Source organism: Sorex araneus, chromosome 1 (genome assembly GCF_027595985.1).
Source record: "Sorex araneus isolate mSorAra2 chromosome 1, mSorAra2.pri, whole genome shotgun sequence".
Lineage (NCBI taxonomy): Eukaryota > Metazoa > Chordata > Mammalia > Eulipotyphla > Soricidae > Sorex > Sorex araneus.
Window position 1 is genome coordinate 271,756,667 of NC_073302.1, and position 6,619 is coordinate 271,763,285.

Sequence of the window (6,619 nt, forward strand, 5' to 3'; positions counted from 1 at the left end):
TGGCAGCATGGAAAGTAAGTGCTTTAAACCCAGTACTAACTCTCCAGCCTTCCAAATGACATGGTTAATGTCAGAAAAGGTTAAGAATACAAACATGGTTGAAATATCAGGCCGCTTGTTCTGTTCCAAAGCTGATATAATTTGGGACCATCCTGAATTTTCTTGTGTGGCTTATATTCCCTCAGATCCCAGAAGTCCTTCTGTAGTGCATCCCCCATGACATGAGTTTGAGAAACAGAGTGCCATAGACCCAGGTTCTCTTTCACATCCTCCCTCTAATTAGCTTTACAGTTTTTTTTGTTGTTGTTGCCATTGTAGTTTTTGTTTTGTTTTATTTTGTTTTTTTGCCACATCCAGTAGTGTTTAGGGCCTCATCCTGACTCTGCTCTCAGGGATCATTTCTGATGTGGCTCAGGGGTGCACGGCATCAAACCCAGGTTGGCCTCAGACAAGGCAAGTGCCCTGCCTACTTCATTATCACTCCAATCCCTTTAGACTTTAAGTAAGTCAAAACATCTGGGTCTTCAATGCCTCATTTCTAATTTGATGGAATGGGAAATTACTACTCCAACCCAAAAGTTCTGAGGGCCTTTACATACAACTCATAGGTGTTTTCACTGTGAAGCAGTGACACATGAGAAGTCAAAAATAGTCACTTTACCTTATTTTCTAAGTAGAAGTGACAACTAGCAGTAGAAAAGGGCAAATAACTATTTATTCTGGCCAGAGCCAGGGCAAAGAAGTAGAATGGCTGGGAATTGAACGTGGCATTCCAGGGGCAAATAAGCACCCTTCTCTGGGGGAGGAGGCTGAGCCAGCAGCTCAGGGTCTGGGTGCATAGAAGCTCAGAGAACATTCTCACTCCCAGCCTGGCAGTTATATAGTTGAGCTGAGCTGCTAATGGCTCTGCTTAGTGGTGTAATCTGTGGTCCTTTACAACAAAATGTCAAATAATTTAAAGGATGTTTTTATGCAGAATCTTCTGGAGGTGATTTAGCCCCTATCTATCTGTACAAGTATACTCTTAAGGTAGTCAAAGAACTTTTAAACGTAACTTAAAGGATATAAAAATAGTGACACTGAAGCCAGGGACATGGCTCAGTAGAGATAGTATTGCAAGTTTATAGAGGACATGGATTAGATCCCCAGCACAGAAATAATAATAATAATAATAATAATAATAATAATAATATTAATAGTGATAATGATGATGGGCATGATAACACTACAAACGAAGGTCCTCTTTAAATGAGTTATTCAACTCTGGTTTACCTTTATGGCCTTTTCTTGCTGTGAATGGCAAAAATTAAGAGATAAAGAGAGGATAAAGAGAAAGATGAATGACTTGCATAGTCACCTTGTATCTGAGTTAATTTAAGTAATCTGACTCCTAGACCAAAACCCACCAAGTACAAATCCTATTTATATGTTATTAAATCATATCTGACAATTCCTGGACTCAATCAGAATCAGAAAACCAATGCCATTCTAAAGTATGTTCAGACTGGGTCTAATTTGATCCTTGTTTATTGGGTCTGATTTTGTTCTAGGAAGCACTAGATGCCCATGACTTGGGTTATGAGATGGTCACTTGTTCTATTTTTTTCTTTGTTCTTTTGGTCAGCAATTCTTCTACAAGAACTTTTTGCACTTCAAATCTTTCTATAGAGTTTCTGACTATGTAGAACACTCTCTCTAGGAAATGAGGTATTCTCTTTTTGGCATATTTGTTCTAGTAATAATAATGCTGAGTATCCCCCCAAATTCACTTTTAGGACATTTATTTCACTTGTAGGGTCTATAAGTCAGTTGAGACTTTGCCTCTCTTACTTTCATGTGTCTCCTAATTTTAGAATATGACAGGCTGAAATTGTAGCACTTGTACTTACTCTATTCTCAAGTAAGACAGCAAAAAAGCTGTATCAGACCACATAGTTTATATCTGTTTGTTTATTAGTAGACAGATGTTTCAAACAAAAAAAATCTATATATAGGCACAAATCATCTATCTCCAGCCATTTCCTATTGGATGAAGTAAGTAATGTGCTCCATCCGGAATAGCAGACAAAAAAACTTCTGCTAATATGTGAACAGTGTCTCTGGAAGCATAAAAGCACTGTGCCTATAGGAGGTCAACTAGAGACAGAAGGAGCTAAAAGCATTCTGCAAAAGCTCTTACAGGATTAGCAATAGTTTACTAGCCATAAAAGGATTAAAAAAGCATTCTAGATAGAAGAAATAAATTTAGCATGAAGTCACTAAATAAGATATTATATTAGAAAACTGATAATCTTATAAGATTGTGTCACCTTCATTTTACAAAAAAACTTTTCTTTGCCACCGAAACAAATAAATCTACAGTTAAACAGTTTATGATTCAAATTTATGTTCATGATTCAAAAATATCATGAGTTAGGTTTTTGTTAGGGTATGGTGTTCTTTATCTGGAGGAATCTAGATAAAGAACACTTATCAACTCTTTGAGATATAATATATGGCTAAAGGGTCAAATGCCACAGATCATAAGGGTGAGTATAGGTCAGTCAAAACTGGTTCTAAAAGTCCCCAAACACTCTGAAATGGAAACTATTACATGAGTCACTATACAATAAAAAAAAGGTAGTTCCTGTTCTGGGTCAAATGGAGTAAGTACTCCATACTCTTTCTCTTCCACTGAGTGTAGCTATAAAATGTGGACAGAATGTCAGGAACAGCTACTTAAAGGTTTTGGAAAATAACAGGTATTAGAAAAGGACATCCAAAAAATATCCAACAGATTCTCAAACCACTAGTGGGTTTGTCATTTTTTTCATTCCTGTCGTGCCAGTCAGGACTTCAGGAATTCACAAGAGAGGAATCATTGAAAGGGAGAGAGAAAGAGGTTAATTCAGCCTCAAGGAATGATGTCCACAAGGAGCACATGGAAAGGATCTGCCTACAATTCACCAGAAGAGGAACTTCTTCCCAAATTTAAAGAGCTATGATCCCAAGAGAATGGATAAATATGTTTGCTTTTTTCTCTTCCTTTTTACCCACAAGTAGACCCTATATATAGACAAGGTCATAGGAATGCATGAGTGTGTTACAAATAAATGGATGTACAAACAAGTTAAAATCAAAATGCTGAAAACTAAACACAAATAAAATAATATTTTTAAGTCTCCAGAAGAAAAATCAGATATTATATATATGAAAACTGCATATTGTATATATGTAGCACTGCCATCCCATTGTTCATCGATTTGCTCAAGTGGGCACCAGTAACGTCTCCATTGTGAGACTTGTTGTTACTATTTTTGGCATATCGAATATGCCACAGGGAGCTTGCCAGGTTCTGCTGTGTGGGTGGGTTACTCTCGGTCACTTGCCGGGCTCTCTGAGAGGGATGAAGGAATCGAACCCGGATCGGCCGCATCCAAAGCAAACACTCTGCTTGCTGTACTATCACTCCAATTCTTATATGAGAACAATAACTTTAATTATAATATATTTATCTTTGGCAAACAAAGGGGTCAGGAAATAGGTGAGACAATATTTTTAAAGTACAATTTTTTAAAAATCATTGAAATCAGACTGAGGCTCCAGAGACATCCCCAGTCCCTTTTACCAAGTAAGGAAGACATCTGTTCTACCCTGGGAAGGGGGTCTTTGCCAGATGGAACAATGTTAGCACCAAGATCTCAGACCTCCATTGAAATTGTCTTTAAGACATGAAAAGGAAATAAGGATATTTTCAAATGGAAAAAATATGCTGCCTGAAGAAGAGCTTTCAAGAAAGTGCTAAGACAGAACTTTATAGAGAAGTAAAAGTATACTAGAAAAAAAACTTGGAACTGTGAGAATGAAAGGTGAGCAACATAAATGGTGAAGGCCTCAGCCTAAACAATAGGTTATTCTCTTGACTTTGTATGTGTATGGTGTGGGGTCTGGAGAAATCGAGCAGGGTTTAAGACTTCTGCCTTGCACACTAATGACCTCACTTTTAACCCCACAATCATATATGGTCCCACGAGCAACTCCAGCAGTAATTCCTGAGTACAGTGTCAGGAGTGCAGCCCAAAGCACCACCAGTGCAGACCAAATTTCAGCTTCCAAATGTGGATGATGTTGGATGAAATGTAAAATAAAAATACAATGTCTAATAGCATTTCCAATGCATGTCATTGCAATATTTAAGATAAATATTTCATAAAAATAAAGTTGCATAGTTTTTTATACTTAACTTGAAAAGTGAAAAGGATGAGTTTGTAATAATTCTGAAAGTAAATACTGAGAAAATACCTCTACAAAGAAATAGAGTTACAAATGCAATAGACAAAATGAAATACTGAAAAATCTCCAAGTAACCTGTAAAAAAGGGAAAAGTTAAAATAAACAAAGGCAAACTAAAGTTTATAAGCAGAAAATAAATATAAAGTGGCAAAAGTCCAAACATAATCATAACTGCATTAAATGAAAAGTGCAGACTATAGACATTGCTATAGTCTGAATATCTGTGTTTTCCTAAGATGTAAATACTAAAATCATTTGCAAAAGGTGGGAATGTCAACTGCATCAACTTCTTTGGAAAACAATATCAACATCTCAAAAACTAAAAATTGAGGCCTGGAACAACAGTTCAATGGGTAAGGTATTTGCCTTGCACTCCTCAACCCAGTTTCACTCCCTGGTATCCTTATGGTCTCCTGAACACTACCAGGAGACATCCCTGTGCACAAATCCAGGAGTAAGTCCTGACAATAGCATGGTGTATCCTCTGCCATCCCCTCTCCCCCACAACAAGCTACAAAACTTGAGTTTCCACACAACCTAGAAATTCCTCCTCTTTGTATCTACCCCAAGAGCACAGAGCACTATTTCAAAAAAAATATTTGTGCTTCAATATTTGTTGCAGCACTATTCACAATAACCAAGTTCTGGAAACAACCTAAGTGCCCAAGAACAGATGATAGGATAAAGAAACTATGGTAAATATACGCAATGGAGTACTACTCTGTTATAAGAAAGAATGAAATCCCGCGATTTTCTGATACATGGAGACAACTAGATGGTGTCATGCTAAATGAAGCCAGTCAAAAGAAGACATAGAGAACTTAATACCATAGACCAATACAAAGTAATCAACATTTATAGAATATTACATGCAATAAGAGAAGAATACACATTATTCTGGAATGTTCTGATACATGAAGATAGAGTGCTTTCTGGGCCACTAAAAAATTCTCAAATTTAAAAGAAGTTCAATTTTTTTAATCTTTTAACTTTGTTTTCAACATTTTTTAGAGTCTGTAAGAACAAAAAAGAAATATGCAACTTTATTGTTGCAAAGGTGACTTCTATCAAACATTCAGAAAAGAAACCAGATCATATCTGCATAGTATTTTTCAGATAACAGAAGACAAAGGAACACTTCCAAGTCATTTATAAAGCCAGTATTACTCTCATGCCAAAATCAAAGATTAAGTTAGAAAGATAGCAACATATTAAACTGCAGATGCAAAACTCCCCTAAAAAGTATCAGAAAATAAAATCTGGTGGTATTTAAGTCTGACATCATAAGAAATGCAATGGTGGTTTAACGTTTTAAATATCAGTAAACGAATTCACTATATTTTATAACACTCTAAAGAAGAAAAACCACATGATCGTATCAGCTGATGCAGAGAAGACATTGGACAAAATTCAGTATCCATTTCTGATTCAAAAACAACCTAGAAACAGAAACCTAGAAACAGAAGAAAACTTCCTACACCTAATAAGGCTGACCCCAGGAAACTCACAGCTAATATCAAACCAAATGCTAAATGCATTTCCTTTTAAGATAAAGAACAACACAGGAATATCATCTTGTAACTTACACTTAAAATTGTATTAAGGTCCTAAGGACAATAAGGCAAGACAAGAACTATAATGCAGGGACCGGAGTGATAGTGTACCAGGTAGGGTGCATGCCTCCCATGAAGCATACGTGGGTCATTACCGGCATCTCATAGGATCTCCTGAGCCCTCCCGGAGTGATCCCTGAGCTCAGAGCCAAGAGTAATCCCTGAGCACTGCCGTCTCTGCCCCGAAACAAACACAAATAGAACTATAATTCACAAACATTAGAAATAAAAAAAAATAAAGTTCTACTCAGAAATCATGACTATTTGCATAGGAAATCCTAAGGATTTGGAAACAAATATTCTACATAAGACATCAGCATTAAGTTAGATACAAAGTCAGCATAGTGAAATCATATTTATATCGATATTGAACACTTAGAAACTGGATATTTTTTTAAAAGGGCATTTGTGTAGAAAAGTTTAAAACACACATGTAATAAATAGTTCAAAAGTGAAATATTTAGATAAATCTGACCAAGCATATACAGCTTTCACACATAGGAAATCATAAAATGCTGCTAAAAATATCATCAGAGACCTTGAGAAATGAAATGAGATGGTGTTATTAGTGGATTTCCTGAGCATTTCCAGCATTAACCCACCAGCGCCCCCAAGATAAAATAATCTGAAGTGATTGTATAACTAAGAATAAAATTGCAGTATTGAAATTTTTAATTTAAGGAGTAAAATATTCCTCAATTTTAAGTCTTAGTATAAAGCTTTAGGATCAAGAT